Here is a 22,680-nt window from a genome sequence, read left to right on the forward strand (position 1 = left end):
TATTGTATGGGCATCTTAAGGAAAGAATAATCTGTTATAATTGCAGTTTGATGATAGGTTTAAGTAATTGGAAAGAAAACGTGGAAGTGAGAAGGAAAAAGGGAAGAAACTCCTCGTGGTTGCCTGAAATCTAGGCTGTATAATTCATGGTTCCTCATGGAGCCAGATGATGAATTATAGAATTAGTCTATGTGATTCAGACAAAACACTTTGGACAAAACAAAAGGCTACTAGAAGACTCTCAGTTGGTCTTGCTTTATTTCTGAAAAGTTGGTATTCACTCATTCCTCCACTCATGTATTCAACAAATATCTCTTCATTGAATCCTACTCTGTACCAGGCTTTGGTCATACATAATCCTATTTTCTTAGAGTTGAGTCATTAGTTCTCTTTTGTCTCCATCTCTTTGCCCTTTCAGATGTCAATGATGATATTTGCTTAATGCTGACTTCAGAATTTGTATTTCTAGCATTTTCTCCTCTGTCATATAGACCAATTCCAGTCCTCTTTAGATACCTTCCCTTAAATATCTGCCAGTCTTTAATTCTTCCTTTCTTCTTGTTATGCTCACCAAATATTCACCTGCAATGTAATATGCACAAGTCTGGATGTGATGAATAGAGACACTGCAACACAGATGTTTAAGACTAAATCTATTCTCCTCTAAACTTACCTTTTCTTCTTGGTTTCCTCTTCTAAGCAAAAGCATCAGCTCAATTTGACCAAGCCATACTGTCTCTTATCTCTGACTGCCCAGCATTACCAAATGATGTTTAATGCTATTTATAAAATGAGTTCTAATTTTGCCATTCTTTCATTGTTTTCAGAGCCATTGCTGTAAAGCAGGCCCTTATTATTATCTCCTGCCTGGTTATGCAATAAAAGGTTAGTTTGTCTCCAATCTCTCCTTTTCCAACTCATCCTAAATTGGCTTTTAAAATACAAATTTAATTATGTTATTTCCCTGCTCAAAGATTTTTGGTGATTTCCCACTGACTGTAGAATAAGATCTAAATGGTTTTCACTTGACCCTTTACACTTGTTCTCAACCTACCTTTCAGCAATTCCCAACTTTTTGCAATTTCCTCAATTTAGAATGCAATGTCACATTCAGCTTTTGTTCATGTTGTTCTCTCTCTGGAGTAAGAACTTAACATGTTTGCATGTCATTTGCCAATTTACAAGGGACTTTCCCATGCACCTTCTGTGAGGTGGCAGGAATTATTTTCTAGAGTTTAAAACAGAAAGAACCAAGGCTATGAACACATAAATGGTTTATTGAGGCTCTTACGATTAGCAAGAGAGCCCAAATACTAAATGTCAGTAGGCACTAGCACCAAAAAACAGATTGGATTGAAGTGTAGCATTTTTATTGAATAAAATGAACTTGGAATATAGATTCCCATCAGTATTTAGTGTCATATATTTTATCCAAGAGCTTTTTTTTTTTTTTTTTTTTTTTTTACAGAGAAAGCCAATTCTTAAATTGGATTTATTACACTAATTAGAGTTTTAAAAATTCAGTATTTTATAGTCACTGTAATAAGCTCTTTTTTTTTTTTAAGAGACATGAGGGATAGGCAGAAGGAAAGGGAGAGCGAGAATCTTAAGCATGCTCTACGTCCAGCACAGAGCCCAATGTGGGGCTTAATCTCACGACTCAGATCATGACCTGAGCTGAAATCAAGAGTTGGACGCTTAACTGACTGAACCACCCAAGTGCCTCATGCTCCACTCTATTTTTAATCTTTGTGTATTTTTACAGTGATATAGATATACTCAACAATATTGCTACAGTTTACTTTCATGAACACTTCGTAAAAACAGCACCTGCTGGTTTCATCAAATTTTATAATACTTTGTGCCACAATTTGATGGAAACACATTATTTCAACAAATATTTAGCTAGTACTTGTTTTGAGCAACTATGGTAGGCACTTAGTACACAGTCCATAGGAAAAAATACATTTTCAAAGCTTGCCCACAATTTTTGAATTTAACTATATCTATATCCCTTAAGCCCATTATTCAAAGATCTTGATAAATTGGATATTTCTCTCATCACTAAAAAGTATAAGCACTTTGGGCCTCACTATATGACATTATGTGTGTGTGTGTGTAACATTATATACATATGTATGCATGTATGTGTGTATATCTGTGTATATATATATACATATATCTGCATGTGTATATATACATCAAACAATTTGATGTAACACTCATTCAGTGATCACTGTATAAATAAGATGTGAAGGCAAAGTGGCTTTCATGTCTGTGAGTTTATTGATTGCCAGGGTTGCTTAAGTTGCTATTGTTGTTCAGACACTACTCACCCATTTCTTCAATAATTACTACACGTGCTTGACACAGTGGCTATAAAATAAATAAGGCACAATATTCTTCCTTTCAGTCTAGGAAGGCAGACATTGAAAAAACTACCAGACAAAACAATAAGCTTTCTAAGGTAAATTGGGAAGGGCTCTGTGACAACACAGAGGAAGCAGCATCTATTTGTTAGAGGTGGGGCGGGAGTGACCCTGGCACTCAGTCAGAAGGAGGTACGTGGCTAAGTATCGCAACTCTATGTGCTCCCTTAACACCCTGTACCTACCTTTAGCTTCGCCTATCATATTATAGAGAACTGATTCACTTGTATTTTATCATCTATCTATCTATCCATCCATTTTAGGACTGATTCACTTGTCAAAATTGTGGAGACCCTAATACTGTGGGCCATGTCTTATTTGTATCCCAAAAGCTGAGCACGAAGCTTGAAATAGAACAAGTGTTGCACAACTATGTGTGGAATTAGACAAAAACGAAGAGCAGCCCACACAGAATAAAGGGCATGAGCAATGGCCTAGGGGTTAGAAGGATGACATTTTAGGGATCTGCATATTGTCTGGAAAAGCTGGAGGAACAAGTGTGGTATGGGAGAAAAAAACCCAAGTGGATTTGGGGAGGCAGGCTTTAGAAGCCATGCTGAGCAGGTGGATTTCATTTTGCATGCTCTGGGGATTCATGGAAGATTTTATACTAGGGGACTGATAATGGGAGTGGAGATGAAGAAATGAATTAAAACAGAAGATAATAATGATGGCACTAATTGGTAGAATGAAGAAGGGAATCAGAGGGGAATGACAAGTTGGGGATGAAACTTAAGTTTTCAGGTTGGGGAGTTGAAGATGTCATTTACTGCAATACAGAACAAGGACAATGGGTTTGAAGGCAAGATAAAGATTCTAAGGCCAAGTGGAGATGTTCTGGAGGCAGTTGGAAATATGGTAGTCAGTTTCAAGAGAGAGGCCCAGCCCTCATAGTAAGATGCAGGAAGGGTGTTCGGGATGAGAATAGGGTTGGCATGATGTTTTGCCAAACACCGGTGTGTAAACAGTAACTAGAAAAGAGGCATCCAGGAAGGTACCCGAGAAAGTACATTTTTCCCAAAGCTACATTTTCAGAGTAAGAAGATGACTTAACCAGATAGATACGACATTCATTGAGATGAAGGATATATTAGAAGTGCTAGAAGTGCAGAATGGATGCTCTCTGGACCAGAACTCATCGCCCAATAAAACCCTCCTTGTTCTTCATGATTTCACTACTAGGCCCACCAGGCTTCCTTACATATTAACAGTGTAAAAATTGTCATTCCTCTCCTCTTCCTCAAGTTATTCTTCTTCTCCTTTGGAAACATGTATATTTTAAGATGATTTTCACATTGGTTTTATTAAATGGGAATGTGGGAGGATGGTGATGGCACAGTAGCAAGGTGAAAAGTAGAGTTGTAGAGAACAAAGTGCGTTCTCTAAGGAGAAGGCTCTTTCCCCCCACCTTGGCCAGCAGTGTGCTAGGGCTCTGAAGCTGGTGATTTTTAAGCCACTCAAACAGTTATACACTGAATTCCATGCCTTTGGACACTTAGGTAATTAGTAGACAGGGGACAACAAAAGTGGCAGATTCCATATTTAAAATCCTGCTGACAGAAAACTTGGGCATTCCTTGGTAGTCTGCAGAGTGGCACACATCCCTGGGCAATTCTGGAGAGATGTGGGGGTGTAGCAGGTGTCTGCCACTCTGACGCCCTGGTGCCATGCATCACAAGAATGGGCAGAGGTAAAGGGTAAGAAGTAAGCTCCTCCAAGTGGGAACCATCTATTTAAGGGATAAAAGAAAGGAAAAGAATGACTTTCAAACTAGATTTTTATTGAAGCTAATAATACTCATTAAGAATGATTCGTTATTGACATCTACATTCACTGAGCATTTGTTCAGGCTTGATTCCCATAAAATTTACATTTTTACCTGTTTTTTTTTTGTTCACTCAAGGGAAGGCCTCCTCTCCCCCAACCTTGACACATTTGTTTTAAATGGCTAATTAATCAAGCTCTTCTTTTTCACATCGCTGGCCTTCCTCAGTTACCAATCTAAAAATCTTTATGTGGTGAAGAGTGTTGGAACACTTCATTCTCCCACAAGTTTGGAGAAGCCTCCTCTAATCATCTCCATTTTCAGAGCACAAGCACAGGGAACTCACTTGCCTGACTCACCCATTTCAATCCGCAATTACCCATCTGACCTTGAAATAGAGACAGTATGATTCTCCCGTAGGACCCTCCGGGTAATGGCTTTTCCTTCTACATTTAGTGACAATCAGGAAGGAGGTCCCAGCTCAAACTTATGCCATCCCTCAGATACATAGTACCTTTTCTTTATCAGAAACAAAGCCTCAAGTCTAACACGATAGGAGCTACAATGACAAAAAAGAGAGAAAAATGTAACCAAGAGGAACGTGGGAAAATGGAGAGGAGTGATAGGAGCAGAGCAGTGTTCTATGAAGAAGGAACACACAGAGCCCAACAGGGATCCACGCTCACAGAGCCCAACAGTGGTCTCAACTCTCACTACAAACAATAGTGTTTTCTAATTTTTACTTCGTAACATTAAGGTATGCAGATAACAATGCTGTATGGTGGAAAATGTTTTCCATTCATAACAAGAATCATAGAGAAGAAGAAAAGTAATTTTATCTTTTAAGTCAAACAAACATTCCTGGTTATTCTTACTTTGAGGGATGGCCCTGGTATGATACTGGCTATAGGCTTGACCTGCTACTGGTGGACAGGCTTGGTGGTATCACGTCACTGTCCCTTTCTTACCTGCCTCCACTCCCAATTTGTTGATTTGGTAGTGAGTGAGCCAGTTAGACCCAGTAAAAAATATAAAACAGCTAGCTCAAGTGTTAAGGAGATTGGAGAAGCCAAAGTAGATATAGTTCCAAAGAACTGAAAATGTATCTGTATTTTGACATTTTCAATCATTGAGTTTGGTCTGTAATAAAAGGCAGCTTAAGAATATTGAATGGTAGGCCTCTTCTGATCACCGCTGCAGATCCACTCTCCATCTCCAGTGGAGAGTCTTTCCCTGCTTGATTCTTCCTTCCGGGTGCTGAGGGCACTAACCACATCTAGGGACTCCCTTTCCTCTGGCTTCTGGCGGGATTTGGTTTCAGAAGACTGAGGGGAGGAAGAGGGAAAGGTCAGGGTATATATTATCCCTGGCTTCCTTCTTCTGAGTATGTCTCTCCAAGCAGCCCTATGTCTGCTTCCTGTTGGAATCCTGTGTTATTCATCAGGTATACTTCAGCTTTAATATGGCACCTTTTGAGTTCTCATATCTGCATTATTTGCATTAAGGAGTTAATTATTTTCTTTTTTAAATATTTTATTTAATTATTCATGAGAGACATAGAGACAGGCAGAGACATAGGCAGAGGGAGAAGCAGGCTCCCTGCGGGGAGTTGGATGCAGGACTTGATCCCAGGACTCCAGAATCACGACTTGAGCCAAAGGCAGATGCTCAACTACTGAGCCACCCAGACATTCCAGGAGTTAATTATTTTCCATTCAAAATGGCTCAAGTAAATTAAACACTTCGGATATATCCTTTTCTAAATAATCCAGTTGGAAAAAAAATTTCATGTTAGAAAGAGATCAAATGATGTCAGTTACAGGTCAAAGAACTCCTAATAAGGTTTCATAGAACATGGCTTAATAGAAAGAACGCTGAACTAAATTAGGTCAGAAGCCATGGGTTTGAGTCACAAATTCATCAATTATTGCATGACCTTGACAAGTCACTTAGCCACTTTGAACTTTAGTTTCCTCATATGTCAAGACAGTGATAATAATGCCTGACCTGTTTATCTCACAGGGTTATTACGGGCGACTCAATGAATGATAGACTGAGACGTGCTTTCCAAATGTGAGGACTGGATACCATTATTACCCAGGGTTGTTATGAGAATAAAATTTATCCAATAAATACACTTGTAAAGTTTCGTTATCCTGAAGAGCCCCCATTACATGTATACTCTTACTCTTAAAAGCATACTGACAAGATAAAAGCAGTATAAAGTTGAGTTTAAGATGCAGAAGACATCTGGTTGGTTTCATATTCTGGCTCCACTGAATCTATCTTGAAAATACTCCTCAACCTTGGTTTCCTCATTAATAAATGGAGAAAATAATGATATTGACCTCACATTGTCACTCTGAGTATTTAATGAGATAAGCCATGTAAGGCTTGAAGCACAATATCTTACAAAAGAAGTTCTCCATCTATTTAGCCTCAAGCCATAAAGGTTGAGAGAGAGCATCTCAATGAAGACAGTGTCATACAGAGGTTAAGCATCCAGGTTTTGGAAGAAAAAATTTATGCCTTGGAATATTAACTGTAATTTTCAACAAGTTATTTAGTCATCCTAAACCTTAGTTTTTAAATCCTTATCAGGATTACATCTACCTTAAAATAGGATCTAAATAAGATGCATACAATCTGTTCAACACAATGCTGGCCACATAATAAATGCTCAATTAAAATGTTCATTATCATTTTGGTGTTGCTGAAATTAAAACTCCCTTCCTTATCTTTTTATCCTTTACTCTTTTGCATATATAGTCTGCAAAGAGGCTGGTTTACATAGCAGATACTTGCAAATTCAAAGACAAATTAAGACAAGCAGAAAAATGCAACTGCACACATACATATCTTTGAAAGGTTGATATTGTCTCAGCACAAGCAGTGGATGACGTCTTGGAGGACCCCATGGCTGTTGAGCCAATATTTAGCCACTCTGGGAACTGGCCTGTGATGCTGGCAAGAGTGAGAGTTAATCCCCCCAATTCAACCTTTGCCCACTGTCTGGGGGCTGTGTCCTGTGAGCCAGGCAGGGAAGTGGAGAGAGTCAACAAGGTAGATATAATGTCTGCCCTCATGGTGCTGGCAGAGAAAGTGTTTCATTTATGTTCAGAATAGAGTCTATCTCCAAAGTTAAAGATGAAGGTCACAAAATATTCCCTGGGAGTCAGTATGGTTTGTGATTTAAGAATGTGATCTCTGGAGCGAGACTACCTGAGTTTAAATCTTGGCTTTGCTTCTTCTTCTTCTTCTACTTTTTTTTTTTTTTAATAAAAGATTTATTTTAGAGAGAGAGAAAGGAAGCAAATGAGGGAAAGGGCAGAGAGAGGGAGATAGTTTAGCAGACTCTACACGGAGTGTGGAGCCCAACTCAGGGTTTGATCTCAAGACCCTGAGATCATGACCTGAGCTAAAATCAAGAGTTGGATGCCTAACCGACTGTGCCACCCAGGGTTCCCTTGGCTTTGCTTCCTATGGAGGGCACTGGACAATTATTTTACCTTTTAATGCCTTGGTTCCTTCTCTATAAAATGGGAGTAATAAGACATCTTGCACCATGGATTGTTGTGAGGACTGAATGAGCTAATGCAGGTAAAGGGCTTAGTCAGTCCAATAAATGTTAGTTACGAGACCGTAAGTATTGTTTTACTACCAAGAGGTATGATTTATGAATACCATAGTTATGTTCTTAGATTAGAGTACAAAGGTTGGCAAATGACAGGTTGTAGGTCAAATCCAGTTCTCCACTTATTTTTATAAAATAAAGCTTTCCTGGAACAGAGCCATGCATATTCGTTTCCCTGTTGTCTATGGATATTTTCATGCTGGCAGAGTTGAGTAGTGGTGACAGAGACCTTATGGCTGCAAACTCCAAAAGATTTACTATGTGGCCCTTTACGGAAAAAGCTCATTGACCCTTGGATAGACAACTACTACTAACATATTTTTTGTCAAAAGGAAAAGTTGTTGTAAAAATAATTTATTCTGGGAAATGTGTTTATATCCATGTGTTTGCATTCTGTCAAGTGACATATTAGACCCTGCAAACAAGTGAAACTCAGAAGACTTCAGAAGGTACTTCTTTGTGCCCTCCCATTTCCCATAAGTTCTGCTCAAGGAAGCAAAGTGCATGAGGATGATGCTACGAACCTACTTTCAGCAGAATAAATGTCCAGTTATTTTCCAGTAGTATTAGTGGATTCATGCCGTTCCATCCTCTCTTTCAGTGGGCTTGCATTACCCACAGTCACATGTGCCTGTATGAAGCTGTAGGGTGCAGCCTGTGGCTTGGAAAAAGAATTCCCTCCATATGGAGTCAGCAGAGCTGTAGAGGGAACTGAGCTCTGATCTTTGGGTTTCCTCAGATCATGATAGAATCAGGCATTGGCCATCATATTTGTAAGTGACTAAACCTGGTAAAAAGAACAGAAGGTGCTTCTTAAAAAGATGTGTATTTTATGGAAAACTTAACAATTTTCCAAAGGTCATGAAAGGTTGTTCTGTCTGGTGAAAGTGCTTGGTTAGCGCTACCCTTCTGGCTTCACCATGTACTCATGGCTATTAAGCTTTTCAGTTCAGCGCTGAGACAAGATGGCAATGGAAGCCCAATGTGAGATTAACAAATGAACTGGACATTAGAGAGACACATACATGGAATAGGGGGACCATCCTGGGTTATTTCCGACTAGATCTAGAAATCCATTTATCTGTATTTGTGACAAACACAATGTAAGATATTAGACCTTGCAAATTTAATAATAAGATTGAAGGCACGTAACCATTGCAATTCTCCTTAATTCATCTGCACATAGATCTTTTGATTATCATTCGAGTGGGCAAAAGGACTTGGGTTTTTGACAAGGATAAAGACAAAAAAGGAAGCTCTATCTTTTTTTTTTTTTTTTTAAATGAAAGCTCTAAAGTGGAAGAAGTAATCTAATCCTAGGAAATGTTTATGAACACACAAGAGCAGCTACTGGTATTTGGTAAACTTAGTGATTACAGTCATGAAATACTTCAAACAAATTTATGACTGGATAGGAAACAAAGATCTGAGATTTACCAACACACTTCAGATGAAGGAGGTCCTTTGTGTCATTAGTACAAAATGAAAAAGACAAGCAAGAAAGTGAACCGGCACAGCTTTTCCCTCCTTAGCAAATCACGTCCTGGCACACAGATCTTACCATCACTATTTCTGCAAGTGGGGAGGTACACAGAGCCGTGGCGGGAGTTGCAAGTCTCTAAGAAGGGAAGGCTATCTCATTCTAGCATGACTTTCCCCAGGAATAACTCAATCCAATATTTTTCCTTTGTTCTTTAATTAGTAAAAAAGGGGATACTGGAAAGTTCAACAAATAAATATGTATATTTATGATATTAATGTATTCAGTTTGTGCAGAGAATATTCCATTTTATTCTGCATAAAATGCTGGAGTGCCTGTCCAGTGTTGCTTCACCTTTAACTCTTTTTAGAATATGCACTCTCGTTTTACTCCAGTAATGAGAAACAGAAGAGTGCAGGCTCTGGAACTTTATTTGGGTACACAATTTGGTTCTGCCATTTACCATCTGTGTGACCTTGAGCAAATGACTTGATATCTCTGTTTCCATTTCTTCATCTCAAGTAGAAATAATCGTAGTGCCTAATACCAAAGTGGTGTTGTAAGAATTAAGTAAATAAATGCTAGTGATGTGACTAGAATGTGTGCCTTCCACATAGTGTCTGTTTTTTTGTGTTTTTTTTTTTTTCCTTATGTGGGTCATTTGCTAGGGGTAGTGAGGTAAACTGTGTCTCTCGAAAACATATCTTTAGGTCCTAACCCCCCAGGACCTGTGAACATAAACGTCTTTGGAAGTAGGGTCTTTGCAAATGTAATCAAGTTAAGGTGAGGTCAGAGTGGATTAGGGTGGGCCCTAAAGCCAATGACAGGTGTTTTTATACAACAGAGGGAAGAAAGATTTGGATCCAGAAGAGTCACAGGGAAGGATTCCATGTGAAGACCAGGCAGAGATGGAGGTGATGAAGCTACAAACCCAGGAATACTGAGGATTGCCAGGAGCCATGAGAAGCCAGGAAGAAGCAAAGAAGCATTGTCCCCTCCAACTTTTGGATGGGCCCAGGGCTCCGCTGATATTTTGACTAGATTTTTAGCCTCCAGCAACGTGAGACAATACATTTTGTTGTTTTAAGTCATCTAGTTTTGGGGATTTTGTTATGGCAGCTCCAAGAAATGAATATAACAGTAACCAAGATGAGAAAGTGGGGACTTGTGGAAGAGAATGAGAGATTAAAAGGTGAAAACTCAGGACCTAGATGAGGGCTCGCATGTGGTTCACTTGGATGTTCTTTGAATTTGGTCATTTCATAGGGTCACCTGTTTTTTTTTTTTTTTTTCCTTGCACAGAGGGGATTGGGTTTGGGCCAGCAAGATTGAATGGCAGACAGCTCTCCAGGGTAAATATGAACATCACAAAGCTGTCTGTCATCTAGAACTGTGCTGCTGATACAGAAGCCATTCACCACGGGAGGTGATTTTAAGCGGAAATTTATTAAAATTAAATAAAATTGGAAGCTCTGTTTCTCTCTTGTAGCCACATTTAAAGTGCTCAATAGCCACATGTGCCTAGTGGCTGCTGTATTGGACTTTGATGTTTGAAAGAACATTTCCATCATTGCATAAAATTCTATTGAACAATGCTGAACGATATTTTTGTGGTTAATAAGATTTATTTAGGGGGCAAGTGAAACAAGCGGACAGGTTGTGTTGAGAAAAGGAAAGTGTCATATTCCTGTAATATGGATAAACAACTCCATAATTTGTTAAAAAAAAAAAGAAAAAGCTAAAATGATGGTAAAATCCATACTTGGACAGCTGCTCACAAGGCAAGTCTCACGTGCTGAATGGTCTACTGTTTTCTTCATAAAATCATCTTTATCACTACTTTTCTATAATTTGGACAAAGGAAACTATATTAATTATTTTAGACTGAAAATTAATATAGCTGAAAACTAGTTTGTATCCAATGGCAGGCATCACCATGGAAAGGTATGGCCTGCTTTGCCTTCATCTGGTCGAGATACATCTTGTATAAAATTGGTTAATATTTTGGTCCCTTAATACTGAGAAGGAAGTAAGTGCTACAAGGCGACAAATGAGATCAAAAAATCTGTGAGCCACAATCTCTTTCCTCCTCTTCAGATCTAATCATACAGATGAATAAATTGCCATAAAAAATAGCAAAAATAAAACTAAAAACAATGACTGAATCATTTTTTTTAATCTCATGTACTCTGTGTTCAGGTAGCAAGAAATTTAATTCCAGTCGGACCAGTCTCCTGTGATTTTTTTTTCCCTTTTCATCTAAGATATTTTTAATGCTCAGAGGCATTATAATAGAAAAGCATGTATTTTTGCTTGGTTTATACCCATCATCCTTACCATTACAACAAGACAAAAGCATTAAAGTAAAATTAATCATGTCAAAAGATTTTAGCAAAAACAAGTGAGACCATGCATAAAGCATCGCTTTGTCTAGTGTGAAGTCATGCTCTGATTAAAAACATATAATGAAAGCTAAAGCGATACATCATTGCCTTAGCAGTAGGGTTTTCTGAAAGCACTTTGCGGTTCTCGACATAAAAATGTAGGGAGATTTTGGTCTTTGAAATTCACAATGATTATTGTTCTAGCTAAATAACTGGAGTTCAGTCTTAATTTTTTTTGAAAAGAAATTAAGACTTAATGACCAAATAAGGCATGCTGGTAGGATTAATAATTAGCACACGCTGTAAGGAGTATCCAGACACAGAGGTAAGAAAGTGTCTGCTCAGCAATCCCCTTTCAATGAAACCATTGTTGAAGCCAGCTGAATGTGGCCAGGGTCTTAGGGTATCCTCCATGAAATACAACTGCTTGCTCCATCAAAAACAATGTAATTAATAAATACAAGGTGTGGTAGGAGAGTGATCATTCCCCAGCTGTGAGAACATTTTGTGTATGATACACAAAACCAATTTCTATCTGGCCATATAGTCATGAAATATAGATTTGCTTCTGAATTCCAGTGCAAAATGATTTCTGGGATCTGAAAAGGAACAGTTTGCTTATTTGCACTTTGCCTTAATTACTCCTTTATTTTGATGGAGATATTTGCGTATAATAATCACTCACCCCAATTATCTTTCCATTTTTGGGTTGTAATTTTGAAAGCCATTTCAATTCTTTTTTTAATGAGTTTTCTTTAAATGATAAAAACCATTCTGTTCTATGGGAATTATGTGTATCTATCCAATTTTTTATCCATATACATGTTTGTATATCTATATTGTAGACGTGTACTAGTTTACATATATATAATAAGCAGGAGAAATAGTGAAAATCAAATAAAGTCAGACATAGTTAAACTGTTTGAGTGGATGCAAAATTTTAAAAGTTCCTCCCCAAATGCATTATAATATTTGGAATGTATTTTAAAACATTTCCTTTAATATAGAGGCATCCAGTCTTCTGTGAATAAATATCAGTCCTGACAAGGAAGTCACATCGAGACAAGAATGGACAGGAAGATGCATGGAGAAGTGAGCTATCTCTTCTAACTCATAATTGTTCATAGGAGAAGCAGGGATAATTTTGCAGGTGACCAGAAGAGCGAACCAAATTATTTGTTGAATCTAAGGGTACGTGGTTTGTAATCATTAGGCTTATCAAAGAAATATTTTGATAATCCTTCTGAGAACTTGGGAGGATTGCACTTTTCCACTCACTTTGAAGTCAGGTGTGGCCAAGTGATTTATTTTGCCAATAAGATGCGCTAAATTCAGAGCAGAAGCGTCAAGAGTCAGACTGAAACTGTCCTCTCCCTTGCCAAGGCAACAGTGACAAGTCAAATGGTGGAGATGTCATGAACTTGAGAACTAGAATACGAAGAAGTAGGACAGAGATCACAACAAATATACCATAGGCAGGTGACATGAAAAGAAATAAGCCAATAAGATTTGGGAATTGTTGTTATGACCCCTCAGCCTAACCTTGCCTAATCTGACTAATGGAGGCTTTGGTATGAAGAAGGCCCACAGTGGCTGATGACAAAGAAGCCCAGATTGGAGGGTGGAAAGATGGAAATGCATGTTTTGGCATGGAACACCACTGGGTAAAACTACTATTTGCTTTTACGTAGATAGTGGATTGGTTATTTAATAATCTTCCACTCCAAGGTTGGAAGAAAGAATGTTGACAATGTGCAGTGGTTGCTGCTGGTAGCACTTGGCAAGATCTACAGAAAAGAGATGATCTCACAAACAAAGCTGGCCCATTTAGAAGCAGGAGTGAAAGGAAATGAGGTCCAGAAATCTAGGAGTGTACAGCATTGGAAGAGTTTGTTTTTTTTTTTTAAATCTCATCTGGTAAAAGATTTGGGTTTTGTGTGTCATACACGAAATTAAGTATGTTTTGAGCAATAAAGGTAAATTAAAACTCAGCTGACAAAGACAAAGTTAAAGATATGATTTTCACAGTAATTTCAGCACATTAGAGTATCTTAGAAGAAGTTTAAATAAAGGACGAGATACCCAGTGTGTTCTTCTAACTCCGGAAAAAGAGTAAAAAGGGAGCTTCCCATTAAAGACTGATAAATATATGGGGCGTTAGAGTGTGTGTATGTGCTTATGTGTGTGTGGGTGTGTGTGTGTGTATGTGTGCGTAAAGGAGAGAAAAAGGGAAATAAAAAAAAAACTAAGGAGAAAGCAATCTACGAAGTATATTAGAAAAGAACTGTGGACATGGTCACTGGCCATGGAGTGGATATAAACATAAGAAGATAGCTAAGTTTTCTAGAGAGTTAATTGCCAAAAGACCTACCAGCCTGGATTAAAGGAGGCTGTGAAAATTAGAGACTTAAATGTCTACAGACATGAAAGGTACTTAAAAACTCTTCCACTCCCAGGAAGAGAAGAGCTAGTCTCAGGTTCACTTCAGATAGGTCCAAAGAAGATAATGGAAAAAGAAGAATCTCCCATAAGGTGGAACCAGGGGCCATGGAGAACAAAGGAAAATGAGCAGAACCAGGGAGGGCCCTAATCAAGAAACACAACCTTGGATAGGCATCCTTCAAAATGCCTGTTTGGTGGGATTGCTAAATTGCTATGATTTTCCCAAATGAAAATGCTTATTGAGCTGATCCTGTCCCTAATCAATCACTGTGCACGATGTGGGAGGGAACCAGGTAATTTGATTGTTTAGTTTGTTTCCAGATCAAGATCAAGAACAAATAAGCCTGATACTGGGAGGGTTGTTCATCACCCAGAGATCATCACTAAGCTTGATGATTTGTGGTGATCTGCCTTATGTGGAGGGGCAAGTGGACTTTGATCATGGCAAGGAGAATACATGAAATATTTAATGTCCAGTAGGGCAGATTACAGTAGGCACAGTTACTCTTCACCAGACACTTGGATTCTCTTCTTCCTGAACCCGGGGAAGATCGTGCTTCCCTGCCCCCTTAAAATGTGACTGAGCATAAATGCTAAATGTTGCTTTTAATTGCCAGTTCAAGACACTACAGCACATTCTTCCTCCATGGCATGGATGACAGAAATACTTGTTAAGATGCAGCCCCATGTGCCTGGATTCCTAATGACTCTGTTGAGCAAATGCTCTCTGCCAACCTGTGTTGGACACATAGTGTGAGCGAGGAATAAAATTTTTGTTGGCTCAAGCCTCTGAGATTTTGGAGTTGTTTCTTACTACAGCATAATCTAGTCCATCCTGACTGATACACATGGTTCCGTGCTAGAAATAGATAGAAATTTCACTCTAAATGGAAGGTGTGTCTTCTTTCTCAAACTCCTGCTGACAAGAGCAGAAAGAAATTTTCAATCTTCTGCTTTTCTCTATTTGGCTATATGCAAAATAGACTAAAATACAATAAGAATTTTTTTTTGAGGAACAACTATCTTCCAGATGCTGAGCCTACAGCCTTATTTGTATTATTTGATTTAATTCTCACAATATCTCTAAGAGATAGGTAGAATTAAAATATTCACTTTGCAGATGAGAAGGATCAGAGTGAAGGCAGCATACAAAGGGCTCACAGTCAGCAAATGCCCAGGTGTATATTTTAATTTAGCCTATCTATCCTGAAAGATGTGGTTGTGTGTGTGTTTGTGTGTGGGGAGGGGTGTTTTGTTGTTTCATTTTTGACACTGCTTCAAAGGCAGAGTTAAAATGTCAGGAAATTTGCATTGAACTATGGCTTGTTAATATTATTATTATTTTTTTAATAAATTAATTTTTTATTGGTGTTTAATTTACCAACATACAGAATAACACCCAGTGCTCATCCCATCAAGTGTCCCCCTCAGTGCCAAACGCAAGTTTTATCACTTACATATCATAATTTGCAGTTTAGTCCATAAGCCAAGATAATATTCTTAATCTCTAGGAGTAGGATATTCATTCAATTAACCTATACTAGTTTTATTCTCTGAATGTGGTACTATGACATGTACTTTGGATCCATTTAGATTTTCCTGAGTGAAATGGGTCAGCAGAGATTAAATCCCATTCATCTGTTTGGATTCTTGACTAATGGCAATTGTTGGTGAGACAGATTGGTGTGCTACATGAGGCAGCACTCTCCGATGGAAATACAGAGACCAGTGTTCTATTCCTCATCCTGCCACTAAATCATCCTGGGACTCTGGGTATGACACCTTCTTTCTTTCAGTCACTTAAAGTAAAAGCCAAATTTGTGAACCTGCTGTAGAAGTGCCTACATGGTCTGGTTTCTGTTGATGTCTTTAGCCACATGTCACATCTTTCTCCCCCTCACTCTTTGATTTCAGCCATGCATCTTCTTTCCACAGGGTCTTCATACTTACTATCAACTAACCTGGAGCACTCTTCTTTTCACATCTTTACTTGGCTAACTCTGGCTCATCCTTTGGTTCTCAGCTCAGCTCAACTGCCTTTTCTTTGGTGAGATTCTCCAAGAAGGCTAAACTAGATCAGGGCTCTTCATTACAAGATCTTCTATACCTTTTATACCTTTATGCTCCTCCTTCAGATCACTATCACATTTTGTTATTATATATTGCTATCTGGGATTATTTATTAATGTTGGTTCTCCCCACTCTTCCTGGCTCTAAGATTGGTGAAGGCATGATAATATTTGCTTTGACTCAGCCTTGTTTTCTCTGTATTGAAAACAATGGCTGCATAGAAGATATCAATTACATTTGTTGACTGAATGAAATTAATGTGTAAAATGAGAGGACTGGGCAAGATCATCTCATCTCTTAGTATTCATATCCATTGGCTTGCCAGACTTAGTTTGCAATTTGCCTAGGAATGACACAGGAATGAAGCATCCCATATGACTCATGCCTTCTTTATACCAGACTCAGTAGCAAGTACCACAGTTTGTGTGTAAAGAAAGCATCAGCATTATTTGTACATGTGCTGTTGTCTGAAGAAAAAGCAATAGCTATATTCAAGGGAGGTATAAACCAGAAACAAAGTCAACTAGTTTTTCCAGGTACCCAACTTCCTTGAAATACAGTAGTTTGGAAGTGACCACCACACATATTTTTAAAAAAAAATCTATGAAAAATCCACTAATGCACTGGTGCATAAATACACAGTAGCAAATAATTCAAGATATATAGCAATGTGCAGTCATGTATCTCAAATTAGAATTGAGCTCATTGAAGGTAAAATTAGATGCTAACATATTTAAAAAGTCCAAACACAATTCTCTTTCTTTCTTTGTCCAAAGTCATGGAAACAATCACTCCACAAATGGAAATAAAAAGTTCCAACAAGCTATGAGAAAACAACTGTCATGCTATAGTATAAAGTCTTTAGATCACTATGTTTTCACAGACACGTTTCAGTTCTTACTTTTTTTTTTTTTTTTTGCAAGGGAGAAGAGGCAGAGGAAAAGGGAGAAAGAAAATCTTAAGCAGGCTCCACACCCAGTGGAGCCCAGTGTGTAGGGCTCAATGTGGGGCTAGACATGGGGCTTGATCTCACAACGCTGAGATCATAACTTGATCCAAAATCAAGTCAGACACTTAACCGATGGAGTCCTGTAGTCACTCCACAGAGTTCTTCTTAAACTGATCTTAACAATTCCTTGAAAAAGTCCCATATAATATGGTTCTTAGTTAATCCTCCAGCCCCACCACATACTTTCCCAGACTCAGATTCTCCTATAGATACACAAATTCATGTCAGTTTCTAGAAGGCACCAACTCTGTCTTGCCTTGATAATTCCTACCCACTTTTTCAACTTTATAGAAGGTCACTTTGAGGAAAGCTTCTCTAACCTCTTATATTTAGATTAGGGGCCCTTTTTCTGTGCTTCCATAATACCCCGAGCCTTCTCTCTCTATTCTTTACACTCTCTGTTGTAATTGCCTTCTTAGCTTCTTAAGAGGAGAGACGATCTCATCATATTCAATAATTGCTTGTTACACGAAGGAATGAAGTTTGTAAATAAGTCTAAATTCTTCCCAGGCAGTTTCAGAGTCATTCTGGAAGCATTTAACTGTTTTCTGAGGTTCTCCAGCAATGAGAAATGTACTATCTATGGATTCTTCATTCCTTTCTAGAAATGAAATGAAAATAAATAAAATTAAATAATTAGTGCAGTTAAATCTAAAGATAATATAAATAAAGGAAACCTGCAGGTATAAAGCCTTCAATTGGGTTGACTACTTCTTTCTTTCTAAATAAATAATCATAAGAAATGATTGTTAGCTTTTGATTAACTTGACTTTCTCTCCAACATATCCTCAACAGAAATAAACTGAAGTCAAGATATAGAAGGTCAAGGAAAGAAGTCTAGGTGACAGTATCAGTGTGCAGGCTTATATTTCCTGAATGATCAGCAATTATTAGATATCGTATATGATCAAATCTGTATTCATCTTTTGGAACTGAAGTTACATGGTCTTATACAAGATTTGCTTTGTTGGTACTATTCTTCAACATTTATGGAAAAGTAAATTTGAAAAAAAAAAAGAATGAAAGGGTGCCTGGGTGGCTCAGTTGGTTCAGAGACCGACCCTTGATTTCAGCTCAGGAATGATCTCGGGGTCTTGAGATTGAGCCCCACGTCGGGCTCTGCACTGGGCATAAAACTTGCTTGTGATTCTCTCTCTCCTTTTCCCTCTACCTTTCCCCTCTCTCTCTCTCTCTCTCTCTCTCTCTCTCTCTTGAAGAAGAAGAAGAAGAAGAAGAAGAAGAAGAAGAAGAAGAAGTCGTCCACTAGCCTCTGATCTTTGTGAATCCTAAAAGAAATTGCTGACACCCAGCCCCAGGACTGCTCTCATATGGGTGGGATCAAATTCAATGTTCCCCAGGGATCAGAGGAGATAGCCCAGGAAACCTCTGCACAATAGTTTCTTTTATGTCCTGTGACTGAAAAATACAAGGCCCCAAATCCCTGCACTACCAGGTAGAGGACAGAGCTGAAAGGAAGAAGGAAAAAAAGGTTTCTCCCCCTACTTCTGGCAAAGAGAACTGAAGTGGCCAGAAGAAGAAACATGCCTTTCTATGTTAGTTCTTCTCGTTTTCATCCTAATATTATTAAAGGGAAGTCATCATGGGCACATGGAAGGACAGATTATTACTTTGAAATCCTTTTCCCTCTCATTGCTCACAGAAAGCAATAACCAGCACCTAACAAATAGAATGTTTCATCTGAAATGCAGGGAAAGGAAGTCTGCCCATAGGAAACACCCTTCCCCACCAGGGAAGGACTTGGCCAATGGAGAACACGGAGAAAGGAGATGGCTCCTCAGTGCTAACCAGTGGCAGGGATCGTAAACGACTTCTTCAAATGGACCCCATAAAAACTTTGACATATCAGAGAGGGGTTATAAAAAAAAGTATAAAGTAGCCACAGGAATTGTTTTGCTTGATCTTTGCACCAAGGATTTAGGGCCTGCAAAGTGCAGGAGGCATGTTTTTTTTTTTTTTTTGCACTGGCCATTTTAGTATTCATGTCTCCTGTACTGCTTTCTAATAAGTTAAGAATGAAACGGGAGACTGCGCGCAGGAGTGAGAAGTGCAGGAAAGGCAGTACTGTAAAATAAAAATGAATGAAAGTGCATCTCAACTTCCCCTCTGTTATTAACAGTCGAGAGAAAAACAATGCCAATTTTACTGTTCTTACTTAACGTTTTACAGGGACAGGAAGACTCTCCAGTCATTTTTACATGTTATTTCTTAGTACTTTTCCTAAGAAAGACCACAGAGCTCTGTCCCTATTCTCAACATTAATTATATAATGTTGTATTAAATGATTTTTCCAAAGAGGCGGATAATAATGCAATCTGTGTCAGCACGTTACCCAAACGGTCTTTTCCGTGAGAATGATTGTTCCCTTTGCTGTGTGGGTAGACCAGCCTGCTGGCTGGCTGGTGGTTGGACTTTGTGTTCTTTATGTTATGTGGATCCACTTTCTCACTTCTCCTCCCTTCACTTTATTATTTGCACAGCCTTTCAGCTGTGATTCTAAAATGTAACCTACTCAGGTAAGATCTAAAGAAAGTGACGGCTGTCTTTCTTTTCATTATTCTTTAGTCTGTGATTTGGGTAGGCCATGTGGCTCCCATCACTGGGTGTCTGTGCTCTCCCTGTGGAAGGCATCCTCCAATGAAAGGAGCATGTTTGTGAGACAGGCTGAGAAATGTTTGCTCAAACCAAGTGGGCAAAAGATTCTAAGATTCAGAGGCCCTAGCTTGACCTCTGGTTTTGGCTTTTTGCTAGTTAGCTTGTTAGTCTGTCTGGAGACAGTTGTTTAATAGATCAGCAGACCCCAAGTCAGGCACTGTCTGCTAGCATTAACTGTCATACTCACATCCTCATTTCTCTGCCAGTAAGTTCAACGGTCCTTCAGGGTCAAAAGAATGGCAGTGGGAAGCTCTTCCAATGAGAAACATTTCTTCCTTTATCTTTTGGTGGCCCAAATAGTGTGGAAATCTGTCAGTGGCCTGACTTATTTATTAGTCAAATAAGATGTCTTAATTAAAAAATACAAATCATCCAGATAAACTGTCTATATCTCTCCAACAAACCTGAAAAATATGCCTTCACTTGGGGCCATGTAGTCACAGCCCAGCAGGTAATAAACTCTATTTTTTAAAGTACAAGTCCCAGTGAAATGAAGAGCATAAGTGGAGTAGACATTTATTTCAAAGCTCTAAGCATGCCTGACTATGGAAAAGAGGTTCAAGATCTTCGAGTATGCTCCCACTGTAAGAACTTTTCTACACATTAATGTCTTTATTTCCTTTCATTTCAAACCTGGTGAATGGAATCAACTGACAGTAATTGATCTCTACTTCTGAGACTGTAGATTACCACATCCAGCATAGGAAAATTAGGTTCCTGGCTCTGGGACAGTGAGTCAAAGTGCTGTATCTGTTGCAGTGTAATTTGTCTCCTCTCTGCCTAGAGAGCTTGAGTTGACTGATGCCTCCAAGGTATAAGGGTCTACACAGTCCTTGTGCTCATATTGGCAGTATTGTTACAATAGTGGTCATAACGCCTGCAATCTGTTGAGTTCATGCTATGTGCTGGATGACTTCTAAACACAATTTTATTTAAAAATTATTTCAGTGGCAGGGACTCCTGGGTGGCTCAGTCAGATAAGCATCTGCCTTTGGCTCAGGTCATGATCCCAAGGTCCTGGGATCAAGCCCCACATCAGGTTCCTTGCTTAGCACGGAGCCTGCTTCTCCCTCTCCTTCTGCCACTCCCCCTGCTTATGCTCTCTCACTCTCTCTCTTTCAAACAAATAAATAAAATAAAAATACTCCAATGGTGCTTACAAAATGAAGCCATGACTTGGGACATTTACATGCCTTGCTCAACGTCATGGACATGGATTTGAACTCAGGTCTGCCTGATTCAAATTCATGCTTTCTTACTACATCCTTCTAAGAGTTAAATTAGGCAATGTGAGAAATTTGAGTAGGCTGACCATAAGTTTCAGGCTATACTATTGTCCTAGCATAACCAATGGGTCCACATGTCATGCTCTAAAGTGTCCCAGTTTGGAGAATAAATTGGATGATCACTCTGTCTCCAAAAAAGGTTTAAAATGAACATGACTTTTCTTAGGTATTACTCATGATGCTTTAATTAATCTTTTTGTCTTTAACGAAGGACTTTAAACCAGTAGCAATTAGACTTTGCCTGGTGTAACTGGGAAAGCAGAGGGACTTGTGAATGAGGGTCACTCCTTTGGCCTCCGTCTCTGTCATCTCTCTTCAAGAATCTTTGTCTTTCCTTTTTCTTCTATCCTCCTCCTAGTATCTGTGTCTTACTCTGTGTAGGCATTCCCTATTGATCAGGGTCAGATAACTGATACTTTGGTGTTACTTTAAAAATTAGGCTTCATCACTCATTTAGATGCTCAAATCACTGTTAACAGTACTTTTGTCAAAAAGAGAATGAAAGCCACTTTAAGGGTCTCTAACATGTTTTCCTTTCTTCCTTCTCCTTAGGCTTGCTGCTGTGACACCCCCACCCCCACTTCTTTACTACAGCCGTAGTATAGAGGTGTCCAGGGAGCTTTCTCGTTGCAGTTCCTGGACAATGCTACTGGCGGTTTCACTGGGGTAAGCCAGCTCCAAAATGTATTATTTCAAGCACCACCTCACATGTCTTTGCTCCTCTTCTGCTCTTATGGGCAAACTGTTGTCCCGTTTCTATTATTTTAAAGGGCTCTTAGTAAGAAGAAAGGAAATGATTTTTTAAAAATCCGATAAAATACATAACTGCTTAAAAGACACATGCTATAAGAAAAGCTAACTTTCTCTTTTGTCGGTTTTAAATGTATGGCTTTGATTTATGGATCAAAATTACTCATTTATTATTTTATCTATACAGCTCTGGGCAATTTTGACAGTTAAAATTTAGTTTTATTGACCAGTGCAGTCACCGTGCCCACGAGGGGACTGGGGCACACAGCCGGCTGCACTCAAGAAATGATGATTTTTGATTCCATGACTGAGTCAGATTGGGAATCATAGCCGATATAACAATAAGTTCCAAATCTCAGTGCCCAAGGCAAGAGGTTTGCTGTAAAACACAATCACCCTTTAAGGAGGGGAGGAAGAGAATCTCGGGACGAAGTTTGCAAGCACGATTTAATGCAGCTGGGATAGGCCATGGATATCTGTCCATCAGGACTGCAGAGAATAGAGGGGAATGTTTCTCTAAGACCCACTTCCACAGACTAAAGGTGAATGAGCAGAAATGCCTGAAAGGCAAAATGAATGTTAGTTGTGTAGACAACGAACCAGACACCCATTACGATTTGAGAAAATTCACTAGGTCTATTAACCAACCTTTCACTTTTTGATATGCAAAAAAAAAAAAAAAAAAAAAAAGAACCGAGGCATTTCTTTTGGGACATTCTGTGACCACCCTCTCTCTGTCATAGAGACACAAACTCATG

General features: G+C 38.8%; 1 protein-coding gene across 1 annotated transcript in view; it reads right to left on the minus strand.

Annotated features, from left to right (window-relative positions):
* KLHL14 (kelch like family member 14) overlaps positions 1-22,680 on the minus strand; it is a 99,663-nt gene that overhangs the window by 47,913 nt on the left and 29,070 nt on the right. The window lies entirely within an intron of this gene.

Source organism: Vulpes vulpes, chromosome 13 (assembly GCF_048418805.1).
Source record: "Vulpes vulpes isolate BD-2025 chromosome 13, VulVul3, whole genome shotgun sequence".
NCBI lineage: Eukaryota > Metazoa > Chordata > Mammalia > Carnivora > Canidae > Vulpes > Vulpes vulpes.